The sequence below is a fragment of the Macrobrachium nipponense genome, chromosome 11 (assembly GCF_015104395.2).
Source record: "Macrobrachium nipponense isolate FS-2020 chromosome 11, ASM1510439v2, whole genome shotgun sequence".
Lineage (NCBI taxonomy): Eukaryota > Metazoa > Arthropoda > Malacostraca > Decapoda > Palaemonidae > Macrobrachium > Macrobrachium nipponense.
The window spans coordinates 3,515,803-3,536,482 of NC_061087.1; the positions used below are offsets into that span (position 1 = coordinate 3,515,803).

The window sequence follows — 20,680 nt, forward strand, 5'->3', positions numbered from 1 at the left end:
ATCCTCAAGTCAAGGGCCCGTGGTGGCATTAGCGAGTTTAATGTTAACCAATAAAATCATCATTAGTCTAGTACATGAATCTGCCACAAGAAAGTCGCTATGATCAGCTGTATATTGGTGGGAAATGTAATTTGACAAATGAAGTTCTATTGTTTTAGGTTCCGTATATGCTTATAAAAATGTAGAAATTACTTATTATATATTTATTATTTTCCTCATAATTTTATAAATTAAACCTATTCTTTGTTTTTTAAAAAATTCTTTTTTATGATACCCTTAAATTTTCTTTAAAGTTTAAACACCCAGTAGTCCTGACCAGTACGAACACAGCGACGGTTTGAGGTAAATTGAAGCAACCTTACTCCTGTAGCTTTCGAAGTTTACACTTGTATATGTGTAAATGCGTTTCTTTAGGCTAGGCTACATCTAGCGACAATGTGACAAAGTAAACTAATAGGTATTGAAGGTAAAAAAAAACTGATGGAATCGAGCAAATACCTAAAACTGGCCTGGACACTAAGTTCATTTACAACAATATGGGTGTTATTTTGAGCGAGCAAAGTATTCGAGAAATAGCACAAGTCCAACGGTTTATCCTAGACGTAGTATGAACCAACATTCAAAATTTGGAGATCCCAGAACTCTTTGCAGTAATTTTGGTAAGTAGAAATCCTATGTATGAAAAATTAATATTTTTAGGTATAGGCTGGCCATTCGAGGAGAAGTTTAAGATCAGGAATTAAATGGTATACGGTCTGTCCAGGCTTCTAGGCTACTGTAACCGGTTCATTGTTAAGTAGCTAAACATCGTTTTCCGGGAGCCGACTGAGTAAAAGTGGTGTCACGAGCATATCTGTCGTATTTTTCCATCATGTTACAACACATTGAGATGCCAATTTTGCCGGCGACATTGAAGTCTCGTTGACTTTGTATCGCCAGTGCTATTTGGGTCTGACGGGGTTTGTGGGATGTGAAATCAGGTACGTCAAACATGCCTCTATAGACAAAAGCATAAAGGTGCTGTCAGGACGCTTCTGCTTATCCTGATCGTATCTCGCTACCCTTCCACGGGAAGAAATGCCGTACCTATTACCTCTCTACCCGTGTAGGAACCATTCCTTCAGTAACTTCGGTATAAAGCAGTGACTACCAGTTTTAGCATATTCAAGACCTGGGTCATCATTTCAGAATTTTGTTGGGGGAGGGGGAAGACTGGTGAGCAAAGCGAGCCTAATCAGCTGAAATACCTTGCTCATGTGGCTTCAAAAACATAAAATAGCTCAAAATAAAAAACCTAGCTGGTTCTGCCCAGTGCCCACCCCCAAACAAAAATCAGAAATGACGCCCCTGCTCTCTCTCTCTCTCTCTCTCTCTCTCTCTCTCTCTCTCTCTCTCTTCTTCTCCAATCTCTCGTCTCTCTCCTCTCTTCTTCTTCTCTCTTCCTCTCTCTCTCTCTCTCTCCAAAGGAAATGGATATGATAATTCTTTTTCGACTATTTTTTATGTATTTTGAAACCTCATGAGCAAGGTATTTAGCAAAAATTATATACTCCTACTACTGTTTGTTTACCCCATCATCACTGGTAGCTAGTAGACAGACAAGGATCAAGGAACGTAATATTTCCGAGAAATTTCATATATTTATGATTGCACATTTATGCACATTTATAAAGAAAAGATGCTGTTACTTCTTGGGGCTTGTGGGTGAGGGGGCCAACTTGAGTCTTTGACGGCCTTGTTCAAGACAGAGTAAATAGGCTACGATTTTTTCAAGGTAAATCTACGGCAAGCTGCCAGTTGTTTCTATAAATGATAAACGTAAACAGGCTTAGGTACTTTTATCCGTGTATTACGTATACTACAGACTGCTCCCTAAGTTAGAAAATTGCCAGTGTGCGGCAATAATGATTTTTATTTCTTGAAAGTATAATACTATTTAGACCAAGTTGTAATATTCTTGTTAACCACAATATTAACTGTTATAATAATGATTTTGCAATTATGTTTACATAGTACGTTTTTCGCAAGAAATTTCGTGATAGTATAACGGTTGATGTTCATCGCGATGAATATTTGAAGATACTCTTCTCCACCATCCGTGGTCTGTGTTGTTTGGGTAGTGTGTCTCTGTCACAGCCAATGATTAATCTCTCTCTCTCTCTCTCTCTCTCTCTCTCTCTCTCTCTCTCTCTCTCTCTCTCTCTCTCAGGGGTTGTCATTTGAGGGGGAGCCAACTGTCACCCCCCAAGACTCGAGTGTCCTCAACTTCCCCCCATCCAACTCACTTGCCCCCCCCCCCCCACAACCTCAACTTGACCCCCTGACCCCCTAAGCCCCAAGAAGTAACAGCATGTTTTCTGTTTAAATGTGCAATCATAAATATATGAAATTTCTCGGAAATATTACGTTCCTTGATCCATGTCTGTCTACTAGCTACCAGTGATGATAAGTATATAAACAAACAGAAGTGGGAGTATATAATTTTGGCTGAAATACCTTGCTCATGTGGCTTCAAAAACATAAAATAGGTCACCAAATCGTCCCTGCCCCCCCCCCCCCACAACAAAAATCAGAATGACGCCCCTGCTCTCTCTCTCTCTCTCTCTCTCTCTCTCTCTCTCTCTCTCTCTCTCTCTCCAAAGGAAATGGATATGTTCATTCTTTATCGACTATTTTTATACTTATTATGAAATACATTATATACCTTTTATTGTCACCGTGCTAGAATGCCGTTGACACTCGCCGTATTGTAGCTTACTTTCTCAGTTATAAATCCAGAAATGATTGCGTTCTTTTCTGTCCGTCATTCATATTGCTTCATCGCTTTACAGTTATATTTCATAGATATAACAACTCAAACGATTTGACTGTAACTTCGTACTGTACTTTTGGTGACGGTTATGAAGTTCATTAATTAACCCCGGAGCCGTGACTGGTATACTGTTTTGGTTTTTATTATTATTTGTATATATTGTATTAACCGCACGTAACGATGAATGGCCTTCCTCCTTCCCCCACCCCACTCCTTATACAAGGTTGATTAATCGAGGTTGTATTGTAATGGGGAAGTTGTAATGAAGGGTATCATAAAAGTCAAATGGAAATATAATAACCACTACAACTTTAGTAGCATGCGTCTTCATCTCCTGTTTCCCATGGGCCATATAAACATTTCTTTGGCGCCCTGTTGTGATCCTTTGCCTTTCCCCCGTCGGACTCCCCAAGTCTTATTTCAGCTTCCAAACAACTTCTAGGATGAGGTTGCAAGCCTCATGCCCGTTGGCATGCAGACGGTCACAGGAGCTTACGTGTCTATAGTAGTCTTGCTTTGTGGAGTTCTGAACTCTCCCTCTGAAAGAAATGTTTTGTGAGCTTAGGTGACTGAAGAGCGGAATGCGTTCGTTATACATTCATTGTATAATTTTGATATATGTTGCATAGCCATTACTGTTTCCGAAGCTTCGTGACATAGGCATAGGCTACAAGCGCCTTTACGCCTTTACTTGTAATGGACGTTTGTAAGGGAATTATGTAATCATCTCTCTCTCTCTCTCTCTCTCTCTCTCTCTCTCTCTCTCTCTCTCTCTGTGAGAGGTGTTTTAGGAAATTCTTTTTACACCTGCTTATGTTTTTCTATTGTCTTACGAGAATGTTATTATGCAGACTAGACTGGCCTTGGTGCTAGGGTTGACACTGGCTGTGTTATATATATATATAGCTTGTTTCCTCAGTGATAAATCATACTTTTTTACGACCTTTTTTGCCCGTCATTCATATTGTCTCATCATAATACAGTTATGAATTTTTATAGGTATAATAACCTAAACGATATGACAGTTCCTATGTACAGTACTGTACTTTCGGTGACGGTCATAATTAAGTGGCGGCCCATCGGTAGGCACTGTGGAACTGCAGCACCCCCTCATAGATTTCATATATATGCACAAAATTATGAATATATACATGCATATGAGAAATTAAGTATAGATTATCAATAATCTTTAAGAATTATTACCTTTCCCTTGTTTTTATTGATAAAATAAATTGAACCAAGATTTGGAACTGCGGTGCGTAGCAGTTCTAATTTTCCTAGCAGGGTGATATTGTGGTAGCCAGCCCGCGAGTCACCGCATGGTAAATGTAAAGTAGACGGCCGCGCGAAGATATCGTTTATGAATATAATTTTTCGACCACAAAATATAGAAATAGGTGTACTACATGATACTTAGATCCCCGAGGGGCGAGTACTAAACACGGCTTCCCAAAGAGCTTCCGCCATGTTTAGTACAAGCACCTCGGAGTAGGTGACTCATAGATAACGAGCCAAAGTAGTGCCTAAAGAAGAATATCTATGCAGAATGATACAATACATATAAAACGGCGTATTTACTCAGGACAACGCCCCAAGCCCCTTCGTAAATTTGACGACTGTAATATGGGGCAGTTTTTATGTTCGTACGTAATGCGTACTGACTTATGTCATATTAAGAGTAAAGGCTGCTATTCACGTTAGCAAACTGCACGGAAGAAATAAAAGTAGCTCTTAAGTTGTGGATACCAGTCTCAAGTTAATTTAGAGAACGTCTAATTTTTAGTATATTGGATATATTTTATGCTTTTTTTAGAAGAAAAGTTTTCATCATCATCTTTAATGTAACAAAGTGGAGAGATAAGGAAAGGGTCTCATGTCCATAAGAGGTGTCATTCATTTTCGATGGTTTTTGAAATACGATAGATTATCTATAATTGTTTCTTACTGTTTCTCGTTAGTTATCATTTGATGAAGTAGAAAGGCATTGCTTTGGGTATTATTATTTTTCATATATATTACGCTTTTATTCTCCTTCCATTTTTTCCCCGTTTGGTTATTTTCCTTTAATAATTTTTACCTCGGCCAAATTTTTGAGGACATAGGCCTAACTTTAAGCATATATTTTTTTCCAAATCATGAAAAAAAATGATAGTACAAAGCCTATGGTTTTCATAATACTTACCAGTGCATAAAATAATTATTTCCCTTTGACACCAAGTGTTGATAGTATTGTTTACGTATTATTCCGCATTATTTTTCATTTTATTCTATGATTAAACGTGGTAGTTAGGCCAGGTATCTCTAGCGGATGATTATTTTCTATCCAGTGTTTCTCACCTTGACAGGTACGGAGTTACGTTCTAGTTTAAAAGTAACCAGAAAATTCGGTCTCAGAGAATTCGGTCTAGATGTATTAATTTCTCTAAATCTGTACTATTTCGGCCATTTTTTCACTTATTTGTCACATTTTGTAACAACTGGTAATGCGGGCGATTTCTGTTTGTTGTTATCAAGCCCAACATGTGTCAAATTAAGCATTTTTTTCATTTATAAAGAAATCTCAAAACGAAACGATTTTTCTGGTAGTGATTTATGTGAACACCTGTTGTTTCTTTGGAAATTCCAAACTATTTTAGCCATTGTTACATAATTTATTTGTCGAACTACCCACCAAACGGCTTCAAACCAGTTTAATCAAAACGAGGCAAGAAGGGGATCCATGAAGAGAATGACACAAATCCCTTTCTTATGACTAATGCTGATAAAACGAAGAATTTTTGGACATGTAAAAATCGCGAATGGTACAACGCTCGTGAATACACAAAAGTACAGCCTGGTGAGATTGAGAAATTTATGCAAATAAATTATCATCATCATCAGGCAACCTCAGTCAAAGTAGAAGCGCGAGTTTCTGTATCGGGGATGAAGTGTAAAGTGCAAAGGTTCGTGACTTCCAGCTCAAGAACGGTTTCATCAAGTGTTTTGATAAACTTACTGTGTCTACAAAAAAAGTCCACGAGAAAGTATTTCCTTGAACATATACTTTGCCTGACAAACCTGAAGTCACAAACAATAAAACCTTACATGAGACATTCATGGTAATTTTTCAAACACCGTAACATTCAGAAGCTTGTTCTACAAATAACGTCAAAGGATGATTGGGTATATGTGTTCTTTTATTTTACTCGTGAACGTAGCAGAGTAGTAGCATTTCGATTAGACTAAGGGCTTTTTTGGTGTTTCAAACTCTTGCAAACTCTGTTAACTAACTTTTCGAGTGATATAGCATATTTTTGCTTCTTTGACATTCATTTCATAGGTTTCATAGGGGTTCTAAATATCCTAAGACCAAGTTTTTTAAACCTGTTTTTGTACCCTTTTAAATAAAATTTTTTGAGAATATCCGTACAAGTTTAAAAGAAGTTAAACATGGAATTAGGCTTCAACAAACCGGTTTTTGTTGTGATGTGTTTTGATACGTCCGCTGAATGAAGTAATATTACTATTAGGTTGTAAATAATTATTCAGTGTTGGTTCTGAGACCGAGTTTTCCTAGCACATAGTTTTAAAGATCAAAAGTTTTTAAGAGGTGCATTTCGTTTAGACCTCTCTCTCTCCTCTCTCTCTCTCTCTCTCGTCTCCTCCCTCTCCTCCTCTTCTCTCCCCCGCTCTCTCTCTCATCTCGTCCATTCTCTCTCTCTCTATCTTTCCTCTCCCCTCTCTCTCTCTCTCTCTCTCTCTCGTCTCTCTCTCACTCTGCCAACTCATCCAGCTTCCTGTATTTCTGTGCACGATCTTCCATTCCGTCTTACTGTTACACCAAAAATAGTCCGTTTTCATTCACTAAGCTTCTCATATCCTCATCCCACAAAACTGCTTTATGCCTTCTCTCCAGCCCTTCTCATACCATAGATGCTGCCTTCTCACTGTTTATATACTCCTTCAACTTATGTCTTCAAACGTAGAGAATTTTTCACACCTCTTTGTATGTTCTCATCACTTCGTTAGCCAACTCACATGACTTAAATTCCTTTACAGCTATATTTTCATCCATTCTTTTTTAACTCTGCCTTCCATCTACCTTAACTTTTGCTTCAACTGAAGCAATGACTGGATATACGTTCCCTCTCCTCTTCTTGCTATTGCAGCCATCAACTAACTTTCACTATGTACTAATACATAATCTGCCAAACAGTATTTTTCAGTTTTTCCAAAGTAGTTCCAATAGTCGAGCCTTTTTCCAACTATATGCATTGTATGAACAGCATATCTGCCCACAGTGCCATGTCATTTAAAGTGCCTTATCTTCCACATTTAAATCGCTCTCCTACTTTTTAAATACAGTAAAATGTACACTTAGTAAAATACATTCTTGTCTAAACTTTACCAGTTCACACTCATTATAGCACTTTTTTCTCCTATCACACTCAGTTTTACCAACAAAATTCTAGAACGAACAAACTTAAACTCGCATCCGTTCCAGATTTTTCATCAACATCTTTGATGAAAAGGTGTTGCACACACTGGCCATTCACTTGTTTTCCCACTGTGCTAAAACATCTAACCTTTTCTCCTTAAACAAACCAACATTCAAACTTTTCTTTCCTTGTGCATTACGTGCGCTTACATTTAAAACCATAAGATGCAGCATCTCAAGTTTTTCAGTGTTATTTTTTTTTTTGCAACAAATACAGAATACGTGATTGCAAACGATAGACCCCGGCTATTTGATGACTCACACCACGCACGGAAGTGAGAATGCTATTTTCGCTTTTTCTGGGAGGAAGCCTACAAACTACTTTGTTGTTGTTTTGTGGGGGTTAGGAGAGGCATAAAAAGGTCAGAAAAAGGTGTTTTGCGTTGAGTTAAAGATACATGAATTTTGTGATAGGATATTTATGATTTATTTATTAGAATGAAAATGTAAAAAATGAATTATGTCCATATTAAACAGTACAGAGAAATTTCTAATAAAATATGTCGTATTTTTAAAAATTTTCGGTGGTGAAACAACGGGCTGTCTGTCTGTAGATTTTAGCAAGTTTTAATTTGTTTGATGTACTAAATTTAGAGGCTATATTTATGTTCAGTTATTTTGTTTTTCCACTTATAATTGAGAATATATGAACGTGTTTAAACTGTGTCCTTTTCTTTTGATCCGTGTTGTTAGTGTGAGTAGTACTAATTATGAGTTTTAATTATGAAGACCAATTCACGTTAAGTTGGGAATATAATGTTTGCAACTTATGTGTTAGTGGAAAATCTTGCACGCGTTCTGAGTAAGCTGGAGGTCGGATCAAGCTTTGTTTTTATCTGATTTTTATCAAGGTATCCAATATATATATATATATATAGTATATATATATATATATATATTATATATATATATGTATATATATATATATAATAGATATATACATATATATATCATACACATACACACATATATATATATATATATATATATATATATATATATATATAGATATATATATATACATATATATACACTATATATATATATATATATATATATATATATATATATATATATATATACATATACATATATATTTCGCGCACACACACACATATATATATATAGTGTGTGTGTGTGGTACATTGTATCTCTGAGTACCTGTACATAAATATAGGACATGAAGTGGAAATAAGAAGAATATTAGGGGAAGATGTGGCAAAGATGTCAGAGACGGAACACTATAGTTGACAGGGAATTTTACTAGAACGGAAAATACTATAACGGGGTCTATCGAGTGGATGTGACAGAAGAAAAAGAAGGAAAAAGAAGAAGAGGGGGCCTAGGATGAGGTGGTGGTTGCTGGAGGGGGGGGGTGGTTCCTTAGGGACCGGGTGGCCTTAGGGTGGGGGGGGGGGGTGGGGGGGGGGGGGGGGGTCGGCTGCTGGGTTTACCTTAATCCAGAAACTTTGGCGCGGACATTTTTGCGTCAAGTTCATTAACAAGCAACTTAATGAGGGCGACGGGAGCAGAACCCCTTAATTAGTGAGGTTCAAAGTTCTGACCTCACTAAGAGGGGCTTAAAGTTCCTAATAATCTAATGTTTTCTGTTATGGTTCCAAATTACAGCTTCATTCCAGGCAGCTTTTCAAAATGGCGATTGAAGTCAAGGGTACGTAAAAGAATACACGGCGTATTCCAAGAACGGAAAAAAGGAGAGAGAGAGAGAGAGCGAGCTTTAGTTTTTTCTCTAATGAAAGGGTATTTCGGATCGCTTTTTATGGTGAAACTCGTAAAGGTTCTCGTAAGTATTTTTGTTGTCACATACTCGTTTGCTTTGTTTTTGTGTTCTTATCATATCATGACGGATATTAAAGTAGATGGAAGAATTTGAGAAAGGGTTAGATTTAAAATGAAGCGAAACACATCCGAGCTGGTGTATTTACAGTAAGCCTTTTGAGATCTAATTTTTGAAATAGTTTTAAAATGAAGGCTGATAAATGAAGGCTGATAAATCGAAACTGTCATTTAAATGCTCCAACAATAACTGAAAGATTTAAGTAATTGATCTTAGGTGTCTAGAAAAAAAATGAGTTAGCCACTTCTTATCCGATATGTCCACTGTTCCTAGTAATGTAAAACTTAGAAAAAAAAATTTGGAGTTTTTTTTTTTTTTTTTTTTTTTTTTTTTTTTTTTTGTTTTTTTTTTTTTTTTTTTTTTTTTTTTTTTTTTTTTTAACATGAAAGCATTAATAATTAACAGATACATGTTTCTGAAAAGCTCTTGAGAATGTAATGAGAGTGAATGGGTTGAATCAACTTGAAATATATCGGATATTCAACGGAGCATTTCTCGGTCTATAAAAAAAAATAGCACACACGTCAGAGACTCGCCTAATCCACCTAAAATCAAATCCATGAAGTAATTAGGCAAAAGCAGGTGAACAATGTGCATTCTTTTTCACAGTGAAAGTAGCCTTGACCCTTGACTTGTTTTTCCCTGGAAGCCTTTCGAAAGCGTTATGTATTTGAATGGATTAACCTTTACATAATGATCTAATCAGTGGAGATGCGCAGCAAACAAGCGTTTCTTTGATAAGGTACCAAATATTAGTTTGATTTTTTATTATCTTCAGTCGTTGAGTACGAAATCGTTAATTACTACTGCACACTCGTTCCTATTAGAACAGGGGTTCTAACCACTATGTAGCCATTACCCCGTTTTCCACACTTCCCTTCACTCATTGCTCATGTTTCCACAATTGCATTTTATATTTTAGGTTCAATTTGTTTCATTATGCAGAGTAGTAAATACTCTAATCTAATGTCCAACACAGTCGGTATGGTTTTACTCATATTTTTCTGTTCCCGTTAGCCCTCTGTCTTCCCATTAACCCACAGAAAAGACCAAACTACCCTAATTGTGGCGATTTAGTCCCTGCCGTAGAAAGTTATTAAAAAGAAGATACGTTAGTTGTATATTTACTTACATACATAAAACATACCTGGTGGAATGGAGGCTCTTGAGAAAACAGCGTTTTTGGAAGTCGTTAAATAGTTAAAAATGTACATTTCAGAAAAATGTTTAATGTATTATGACATAATACGGAAGTTTTATGGTGAAATTTTACTAACTGGAGAGAGGAATTTGTATTCGCATTACTATTAAATGGCATCACAACAATTGACTTCTACAGAACAACCCAGAACATTGACTGCTGGTCTATTTCCTCTACACGGAATGGTTTCCAGAGAGCAGAATTATTAGCACTAAATTTTAATAATCCACTATTACTATGTATTGCTAACAAATACTGTATAGGAAAACGGACAGTGCCTCCTTTCTAACTTAAGAAAACCCAGGCTTTCTTCAAACCAGCGTGCAATGGGAGTTTGTGTGGGGTAATGGTTGCATGCTTTTGCAGAGTAATCATCCTTTCCGTTGTTTGCAATTTGGCTTTTACAAGGGCCTGGTTACTTGTGACGTCCTTTTTTCAATTTCTAATATCGGTTAGAAATCCCTAGATTCTGATCATAAATGTCATGTGATTGGTGTTGACTTGAGTGGTACTTTTGACCATAGTTTCCAAACTTTGTTAGATGGGAGTCGGTAGACCACTTTAATCATATCTAATTTATTTTAATGAACAGTTGAGGGGCACTAGCGACTACCGAAATATAATCTCTGGTGTTCCTCAGAATAGTGATGCTGGCCCATTCTTGTATTTTATACTCATGATGTGGGGGTTTTGGCCTCGAAGCAGATGAAGCTACTCTTTTTGCATCGATACCATCCTCCAATCTCGCTTCCTTTCTTCCATTTTGCTACCCAACCTTTCCATTTCTTCTTGGGACAATTTTTGGGCTTTTGTCGCCCTTTCACCTTTAGATCCTTGTACCGCATCTCATTTTTATCCTGGATCTCTCCGTTTTACTGTTCAACTATTGCAATCCATGTTTTCAGTCTTAAGCAGTGAATAACTTAAGTGGTCCAGTGCTTGGCTTTATGGCCTAAATTTCAATTTTCATTCATCCATTCATTCATTCATTCATTCACGTGGCAAGAGAACTGTGATTGTTGAATATCTAAACTGTGATTAGCTTAAGTAAGTCCTTGGTGGGCTAATATCTGACACTTTGGCTCGTTTTGTTCATTGTGCACAGTGTCAAAGATTTCATAACTGATCATTCTTGGTATGCAGATCTTCCCAGAACATGTCACCCATAAAGTAGTACTAGATAAGCATTTAATCATAAGCCTTATCTTCCCTTTTGAAGTTCAATACTACACAGTGTTCTGGAATTTTTAATTCCTTATATGACCTAATTGTGGAATGATTTATCTTAATCTTGTAATAGAATCATTGGATCATCAAACTGTGCTAATGCTTTTTTGCTGCGCAGGCTGACGTTTGTTTCGATTCGTAGTTTGTTAATTATGTATCTTATTGTTTTACTTTCATATTTATTTTATATGTTTTTCTTTTTTATTTGTTTCATATTTGTTGTTTCTTTGTTATTCCTCTTGTACATTTTAATTTACTTCATAATTTTTTGTCCAAACCTGGTTGCAAGTAGGCCATAACAACAACAACAACAACAACAACAACAACAACGACAGCAAAAATAATAATAATAATAATAATAACAATAACGCAATTTAGGTTCTTTGCGATATTTAGGAATTAAATGTAATTTTTGTAATTGCCAAAATTCTACAAATTGGAAACGTACTTGATTTTTTCCAGAACTTCAGAACTTTTTCGTGCTTTATGCCTCTATTACTGATTTGTGCTTTTATAAACCTGTATCTAAAACAATCGTATTTGCTAGGGCAGTACGATATAAGGAATATTTTGTTCATATAAATACGGTGAAATGAGTGTAACATTTATATATGTAACCGTGAATCTAGATCAGCTTTATGCAATATTAAGTTGTAGTCTTGGGTAAACGACAGTTACTTCTAAACGAACAAAATTGGGATCCCAAAAACAGAACCAGTCTCTGCGGAATTTAGCGGTCAGTTAGATTATTGCTGAGATCAATGATTTTGTTATAAATTGCACAAAAGATAGCCACAAACTACGGATTCACACACACACACACATGTATATGTATATTATTTATATTGACGATCTATCGCTAAAACATACGATGTTTCATGCTGTCGTTGATCCTGAGGTGTGAAAAATACGCGAAAGCGTTTGGTCGACTCCTTTCATTCCTTCTTGCAACTCTACGAATATATATATATATATATATATATATATATATATATATATATATATATATATATATATATTCATTGATATCAATGACGTTTTTATCTAAGAAATTTCAATTTAGATATCAGCATTTGTTAGACTTGTACAAATGGCCGTGACTAATTATTTGTGCTGACCCAATAACCAGCGGTCAGTTTTTTTATCGCCAGTGTCATTTAATTGAATATTGTCATTCTGCAAACCATATTGCGGTTATTAGAGTATGCTTTTAGCTGCTATGTTTTCCTACATATCTGTCCGTGAATAATTTTTTTTCTTGAATTTTTATAATCCGAGAAATAAAAATGCTGTCTTCATCTGCATTTTAGGTAAAGATTCACGTAGGTTGTATGCTGACGCAAACAGCCGAAGGAATCCTATACAGATGAAAAAAAGATGAACGAATAAAAGAACATTGATCAGCACACAAATGGTCTCTCTCGCTCTCTGTCACCGAAGGCGTTCGGCGAAAGGCCCTTTTAGCCAAACCCTGCCTTTGGCTTCCATTTTTTCCTATCAATTCATTCGTATCAGACTGACCTATTTCTTTCCGTCCCTGGTGTTGTCCCTGAGGGTTTTGTTCTCTCCCCAACTATTTTTACCGTTTTCATCAGTGACCTTCATATCCCCTCTCACCTTTCCCATTCATATGCAGAGGACTGTTTTTTAAAATTGGTTTCCCTCTTCTATCTTATACCTCTTTTGTAGTCGTCTTAGAGAATTCAGAAACGAACGTCTTTGAATGGGCAATTTTTCGGACTAAGTAGATAACTCTACGGCTAGTAATTATCTGGACACTAACCATTCATGGTTAGTTAACCAATAATGCTTCGTTCGAGTGCTGCATGTGTGTATCCTCGGAGCAGTTGCTTAATTGCTTTGTAATGTTTCCATCCTCGACTGGAGTGCTGTTCGTATATCGGGGAGGTTATTCTTTTGTTAGTGGTGAGTTAAACTAAAGGTTTCCCGTTTAATAATTGAACCAGCTTTTGCGTGTGACTCGAACCTGCTTCATCTCTGACGACTTTGTTGACTTATGCTTTTATAATCATTGCTGTAGATATTGCACTCAGAAGTAGCTCGTTTCCTGACACCTCCACCATACCGTCCTCACTGTGCTGTACAGGCCAGGTTTCATAATCGCATAGATACTGTTTGGGAGTGGAATCCACAAGCGCCAACCAGGTAGATGAGTTATCCTGACCAGTTACTTCCAGAATGTGGAAGTCTGTGTCTCCCACTGTATTCCTGTGGTCATTTAAATGGCTTCTTTATAAAAGGTTAGTTTTTATTATAAAAAAGTCCATCAAATTTTGCTTTTCTTGTAGAACCGAACATGTTATATATATATATATATATATATATATATATATATATATATGTGTGTGTGTGTGTGTGTGTGTATATATATAAATTATATATATCGTGTGTGTGTGTTTGTGAAATTTTTTTAATATTGCGATTGAGTGTCTTTTGTTAAAATGCCTAAGTATTCAATATATATATATATATGATATATATATATATATCTGTATGTATGTATGTATGTATGTATGTATGTATGTATGTATGTATGGTATGTATGTATAACTGAATCACGAAAGTTAGGAATGTGATAAATCCATAAATAAGAATATGCCATGAAGGAAAATAAACAATGGAGTATCCGCGAGACCTTTCGACGTTCAAACGTCCTTTGCTAAGCTTATTAAAGGACGTTTGAATGTCGAAAGGTCTCACGGATACTCCGTTGTTTATTTTCCTTCATGGCATATATATATATATATATATATATATATATATGTATGTATGTATGTATGTATGTATGTATACTATATATATCAATAATTATTCATGACTGCTTACTCGGTGAGAAATCGGTGTCCGACAAAATGCTTACTGTAGTGTCATTAATACAGGACCTCATAAATTTTATACTATGTCGTATTTATATTATTCACACAAGATTGCTATCGTGAAAGGTGTTAATATTTTTGACACTTCCTTCGCGAAGTTAATTCCTCGTATTCCAAATATCAGTGCAGCGAGGCCTTTTTCCCCGAAGCAGCGCAATACGAGCTTCCTTTTCTTATCGTTATCCATCCATCCATGTATCCACGAGGAGTATTTGATTGCATCATTTGGCGGCCGAATCGTTACCGTCCGTGAGCATTGCGTGTGGGACGCGGAGGCGAGGCAGCCGCAACCTTCGGTGCCGGAAGGACGAAATTGGAGTTGCAGCAAAGGCGTCGTCAGCAGCAGCAGCAACAGCAGCAGCAGCAGCGGCAGCGGCAGCGGCAGCAGAAGCAGAAGCATAAGCAGCACCCGCAGCCTGTTAATCATTTCTAGCCGCGTTGAAAAGCACATATTGACGCCTTAAGCTCCCCGTCTACGAAAGTCAGTTAATTATGGAAGCTTATTACCTTAGTATTTGATTCACCTTTTCATTAATTAATTAGTTTCAAAGATTAAGGCCCAGGTCTATTGTCTGGGAGCGAAGCAGCCGGCAAGAAACAATAGAGGTGCTGGGCGCGCACTATACCCGCCTTCCCTCTCACTAATTAACAGCAACGTTTCTTTACCATTCGATCGTCGTTCAATGACTATTCACATCGGATCCGGAGGAACATCAAAAGCGGATGCTTCGCAAATTATGGCTGAGCTAAGATCCCCTCAAATCTGAACAGCCAATGAGAGACGTTAGGCGCCCCAAAGTAGCCAATCAGGACTTGCATCAAGGAAGGAGACCCCATCTAAGGTTTCTTCCACTTCGGGGGAAGGGGGTCGCCGGGCCGGAGGAGGAGTGTAGCGAACGGACTGCTGCTGCTACTGCTGCTGCTGTGGCTGCTGCTCAACGGTTGCCTCAGAGTGAACGATCCTCAGAGAGAAAAAGCACCCCCTTCCCTCCTCCCCCTCCCCGTGCCAGTCTTAGTCCCCCAAATCCCCCTTCCCCTTCCTTACCCCTCCCCTTTTCTGATCGCAAGTTGCAGATGCAATTGCAGCTCTCTCTCTCTCTCTCTCTCTCTCTCTCTCTCTCTCTCTCTCTCTCTCTCTCTCTCCCCTAGGTGGGCCCTGGACAGTGCCAATCATTGCGGACAGGTAATGAGAATGGCAGGGAATTAATCCTCCTTGGGTTAATTATCTTTCCCTCTCTATTGAATCCCGGGTCCCATCATCATCTTGCAAGGACGCCAAGAAATATAGCTCTTTCATGCGCTTGCTAATGCTCTTCCTTTTTTTTTTCTCTTTTCTTCCCTCTCCTTCTGCCCTTTCCTTATACAGATTCTTCGTCGCATCTATTTTGAGTCTGAAATAATTCGCTCCCTCTTTCATTTCCTATGTATCTTATATACATCAAGATTCAGAGAGAAGGGAAAAGAAGGAAAGACGCGCGATGATGAAAAGAGAAAGGCGGAACTAAGGCGAATGAAGGAAGGTCGGTGTAAAGGTTTCTAAATACCTTTGGCTTTCATATCACCTCTTCACATGCATTAATTACGAACGTTATCTGGAGAAGTATCGTCCTCTCAGCTTTGTCTTTTCTCTCGCTTTCATAAGGAGAAGGTTTCTTATTTGCTCGTTTTTTTTTCTCCCTCTCTCTTCCAAGTTGTTTCCTCTCCTCCGAGTTGTTTCTAGTAGATTGGTCACAGATTTTATCATGGTTGTCATAATTATTTCATCATTTCTGTAATGCTTTCGGTTTCTTAATAATAATTGCTGTTGAATATCTGTAATGTATACTACATATTCCTTTTCTTTTCGAACATTATGATTGTGGCAGGCCCAGCGGCTTATCAAGATCAGAATGCAGTCAGTCGTAAGATGTTAAAATGATATGAGCGCTTCCCAATGTAAAGGTCTATTTTGAATAATAGATTTTATTTCCAGATATTTATTACCTTAGGTTAGGCTAGGCTTTAGACTAGAAGACTAAGCGAAAAATTCCCTAGTTGAGTGGTTAAGAAGTTACGTTGTTTAGTATCAAAAGACTTATTCATGAGTGTTATTGGCTGGAAGAATAATACATCAGTAACACCTCGGTTTCCTGTGCAGTGTCATATCTGTAGACTGGTGCTAGAAAAGATCTGAAAATTTCGTGTGTAATGCACTGAAATCGGGGTGTCTCGTTCCATAGAGTTTAACCTGCTATATATAGGTAATGTTAGGTAATATATAGTTAATATCAGCCAATTCGCACGATTCTTCCGGTAGCTGAAGAGACTGTTACCGTCGCAACTGACGCTATAAGATTATGACATGCTTTGAACACTCTGCCAGATTTGTACTCCGGTGAGATTGCAATTTCCTGGTAAGGAATCTAATCCGTAAGATGAAAACGGCAGGCTTCTTCGAGAGAAAAGCAATCTCACGCCTAACGTAAGGGGCGAAATGTCCTTGGTACGAGGTGGACAAGGCAAATATACAAAGTGTAGAGTGAGACATTTTTGGTTCGCAGCGTTTCTCCACTGGAACCGGTGAAATTTGACTAGAAATTTCAGGCTGTAAAATGTGAAAAGTATGAAATTGCTTGAGAGCAGATTGTACAACTGTCGGGCTGGAATCCGACCTTGTGTTCTCCTAGAAAAAAATCAGCAGCTCAATTTACTACTCATGTTATTAGTATTGGAAATGCACATGCAAACACACACACACACACTTCATCTTATAGTGCATACGCAAAGTAAAATAAAAAAAGTGAAAGGGATGGAGCGAACGAAAACTTCATCACTGCTCTGTTTAATCTCAAACTGCCGTTTTAAGAATAACCCTGATGGCAGTTTTTTTTTTTTACAGCCTTTAACTTCATAAATCTGCACAGAGACCTCATCATCAGGGTGGTTGATGCCCGATACCCTTACAGTGCCCCATCTCGGCCTTACCTGCAGCTATGCATTTCCTAAATATTAAGACCCTTTTGTTCAAACTCTTCCTCTGCAACATTTAGGCTTCAGTTTCTCTGTAACCCTCTCACTAGTCCCATAATGTCCGGATTACTCATTCTTGTTACTATCAGTTGTTATCTATTCTCGCTACTGGTCTAAATCGCAACGAAACACTCATTCATCTTTTCTTGTATGCTAATCTTAATACTACATGATTTTGTTAAATTTTCACCTTTTCGGCCTTGTGTTTCTATATTCCACAGATAAGATGCAAACAGTCTCAATCAGCCACTTCCCACTTCATTCACTATCCATTTCCTTCAACTCTTCCTTTCCCTGACATACACCATTGTCCTAGATTTTTTTTCACAAGGACACTCCGCGTTCCCTCACATATTTTTTACAGCCGAGGTGGTAAATCCAAATCTCTCGAATTGGTTTTCTTCTTGCTCCATATTTCCAATTTGATCAAGATTATTATGGTCTAGTTTTATATTTTCAATATGTAAGCGCACGTAGGTGCGTGTATGCGTGTGTTGGCGCCGGGGGGGGGGGGGGGGCGTGGGTCATAGTCAGGAAGTTGTGTTTGTGAGGAAGGGAATGAAAAAAAAATGTAGAGTAAAAGCATTAGTGAAGTTAGAAATAACTAGGTTTAGTTGAGGAAATGTTTACTAAAGTGTAGTAATACATACAGGTATGCAAGAGGACAGATAAAGTAGCCATGAAGTGAGAAAGGGAAGATGGCTAATAATTGGTAATAGAAGGAATGCGAACATGTACTTTGAGGAGTTGTTTCCTAGGGAAGTGAATGTCGAGTGCTTATGAACATATGAGTAAAATAGGCAAATGAGTGATTCTGTGTAAGGAGGATGCAATCTTTAGTTGCTGTACTTTACATTTTGAAGGTTTGTTGAATATGGAAGAGAGATAGAGCTGAGTGATGCAAGAGTGAAAAGGGTTAGTGTAGATTTGAGAATGCATGACAAAGTAACTGTTAAGGATGCAAGGAAAGCCGTTGGTCTCGTTGCTGAATAACCACTGGTTCCATGCAACGTAAAAACACCATGCAAACAAACAAAAGGAAAGTAGTAATAGTGTGTGAGAATGGAAAAATACCAAAAGTTGATGAGATAGTAACTGATTGAGCGGCTGAACAGGGTGTGTAAGTCATGTCTGGCTGAGGAAAAGGTTCCAAAGGGTAGGTTAAGAGAAATAATTGTTCCCTATAGAAGGATAAAGGGCAAAACATCACTTGGTACACAGGGGAAAGTATGTGTGATGGAATTTTGGAGAAAAAAGTTGAGACATGAAGAAGGGACTCGCTTGAGAAGAGCACTGTGTGTAGGGTCAGACAAGGAGTAGGTTTATTATGAATTAGCTATGTGAGAATTTTGAGAGTAAAAGGAGTAAGCTTTATGTGGATATGTTGGCCCTGAAAAAAGTAAAGGTAGAATGAATTGAGAAGAATTGTGGGGTTGTAGACCGAGTTAAGAGAAGTAGAGTGTTTCATGATGAAACTATTTTTCAACAAATGACGTTCTACACTATACATCGTCCGCAACTCCACAATGCATCTCCATTAATTTTGCCTTAAGTAGGTGGTAGATCAGTCGTTACCTAAGTAAGCAAATCTCTCTCTTGGGGGAGGTGCGAAAATCCAAGGGAGTTGTGAATAAAAAAAGTTGTGGGTATGGGGAGGGCAGGGTCCTATTAGAAGCATTTTCCAGGTATTAATAACATGGCAAAATTGAAATGACAAACACCGAGTAGCTAAAACATTCACCATACAATAAACACAGTCATTCAGTCCTTTTATGTTACAAGATGAATTTGTATTTTACGTTGAGTTTGTAAAGTATGTTCACCAGTCTAATGATAGGTTAATAGTTATTTGGAATTTCAAGTAGGCTTAGTTTCAAGTAAGGGCCGGAGGGTTGGTTGCAAGAAATGTGGCCTGGGAGCCTTGGGGTAGCAGCCAGAAAAGTTTGGGAACCAATGTATAATTAGATGTAGATAGCAAAGTGACTGGTTTGTTGTAAGAGTGAGTCTCTGATATCTTTACTGGTTTAATGTTTGGAGAAGTCAGAGCAAAGACATTCGATGTAGGTCCAAAATTATGGGTTAAGGAAAGTGGTCGGGAAATGTGGAATTGTCTGTAATTCAAATAATACACAAAAGGAAAAAGATTAAAGTGTGGTGTGCAAAAATATGTTGACTGGAAAATGAATTGTTTGGAGTATGAGTGATTTGAGGCAAGGGTGTATGATGTTTCTGTTGTTGTTTCATATCTTTGTGAAATAAAAAGTAATGACAATAAATATATAAATTTTGGGCCAAGAAAATGGTTGATGAATGGAATATGGAGTTGCAGGTGTTTCAGGTAGTGTTAAAGGGAGTTAGTGATGGGAAACTGCAGCAACTTTTTAAAGTGCTTGCAAAAGAAGTTGAAAGTGAACGAGCTGGAGTAAGGTAATGAGGGTAAACAGAAACCAGGAAAATGTCGTGGTAAATGTTGATTTGGATGATAAAAGGATAGAAACATTTGATTTGTAAAGGTATTTTGGAATAGTATAATGGATGATGACAGGGTGAGAAAAGAGGCGATTTGCGAGGAATATTGCAAGGTTTTTGTTAAAAATCTGGAGAAGAAATTGAGCGCCTTTGGGAACTTTAGTAATAATATGTGAAGGAATTGTTGATTCAACTCTTCTTAATGAAAGTGAAGAGTGGATGTTGTATGTAAATGAAAGAATCGAGGTTAAATGAATTAATTTTGATTTTGCACAATATATGGCATCAGAAGGGTTGCAAGGATGAGAAGTGGGAAGAAAAAGAGGTAAAAATGTTGTTGTAAGTGTCAGTGTCATGGATGATTTTGTTCTTTAAAAAGAATGCAAGACTGTAAGCTTGTGAAAAAGTGTCTAATTTCAAACCATTGAGTTGAGGGCAGAAAGGAAGGCAGAAAGTGCCGCATATGAACTGAAACGGGAATTCGAATGGAAAGGTCTTAAATATTCAGGGAACAAGATAGTATGTGAAAGTTGTAGGTGAAACTGAAAAAAAAAATGCAGTCTTCCCTCGGGCAAAATTCGTAAACAACGATTTTCCCTCCATAGGGGGATGGGGGTAGTGCCGTCAGTTCATTTCACGTGGTTTACTGTAGGCATTACTGTACCTACGATTATATTCTCTTTCTTACATCTGACTTTCCTCCTTCTCTGATAATTGTTTCATAGTGCAA

At 37.5% G+C, this 20,680-nt stretch overlaps 1 protein-coding gene across 1 annotated transcript in view; it reads left to right on the top strand.

The window, feature by feature from the left end:
• The first annotated feature begins 353 nt into the window (after positions 1-353).
• The window catches only part of LOC135217362 (uncharacterized), a 347,393-nt gene continuing 327,066 nt past the window's right edge, over positions 354-20,680 (top strand). The window contains exon 1 of the mRNA XM_064253313.1: positions 354-659. The gene's annotated coding sequence lies outside the window, so the exon portion shown is untranslated. The remainder of the gene's footprint in view (positions 660-20,680) is intronic.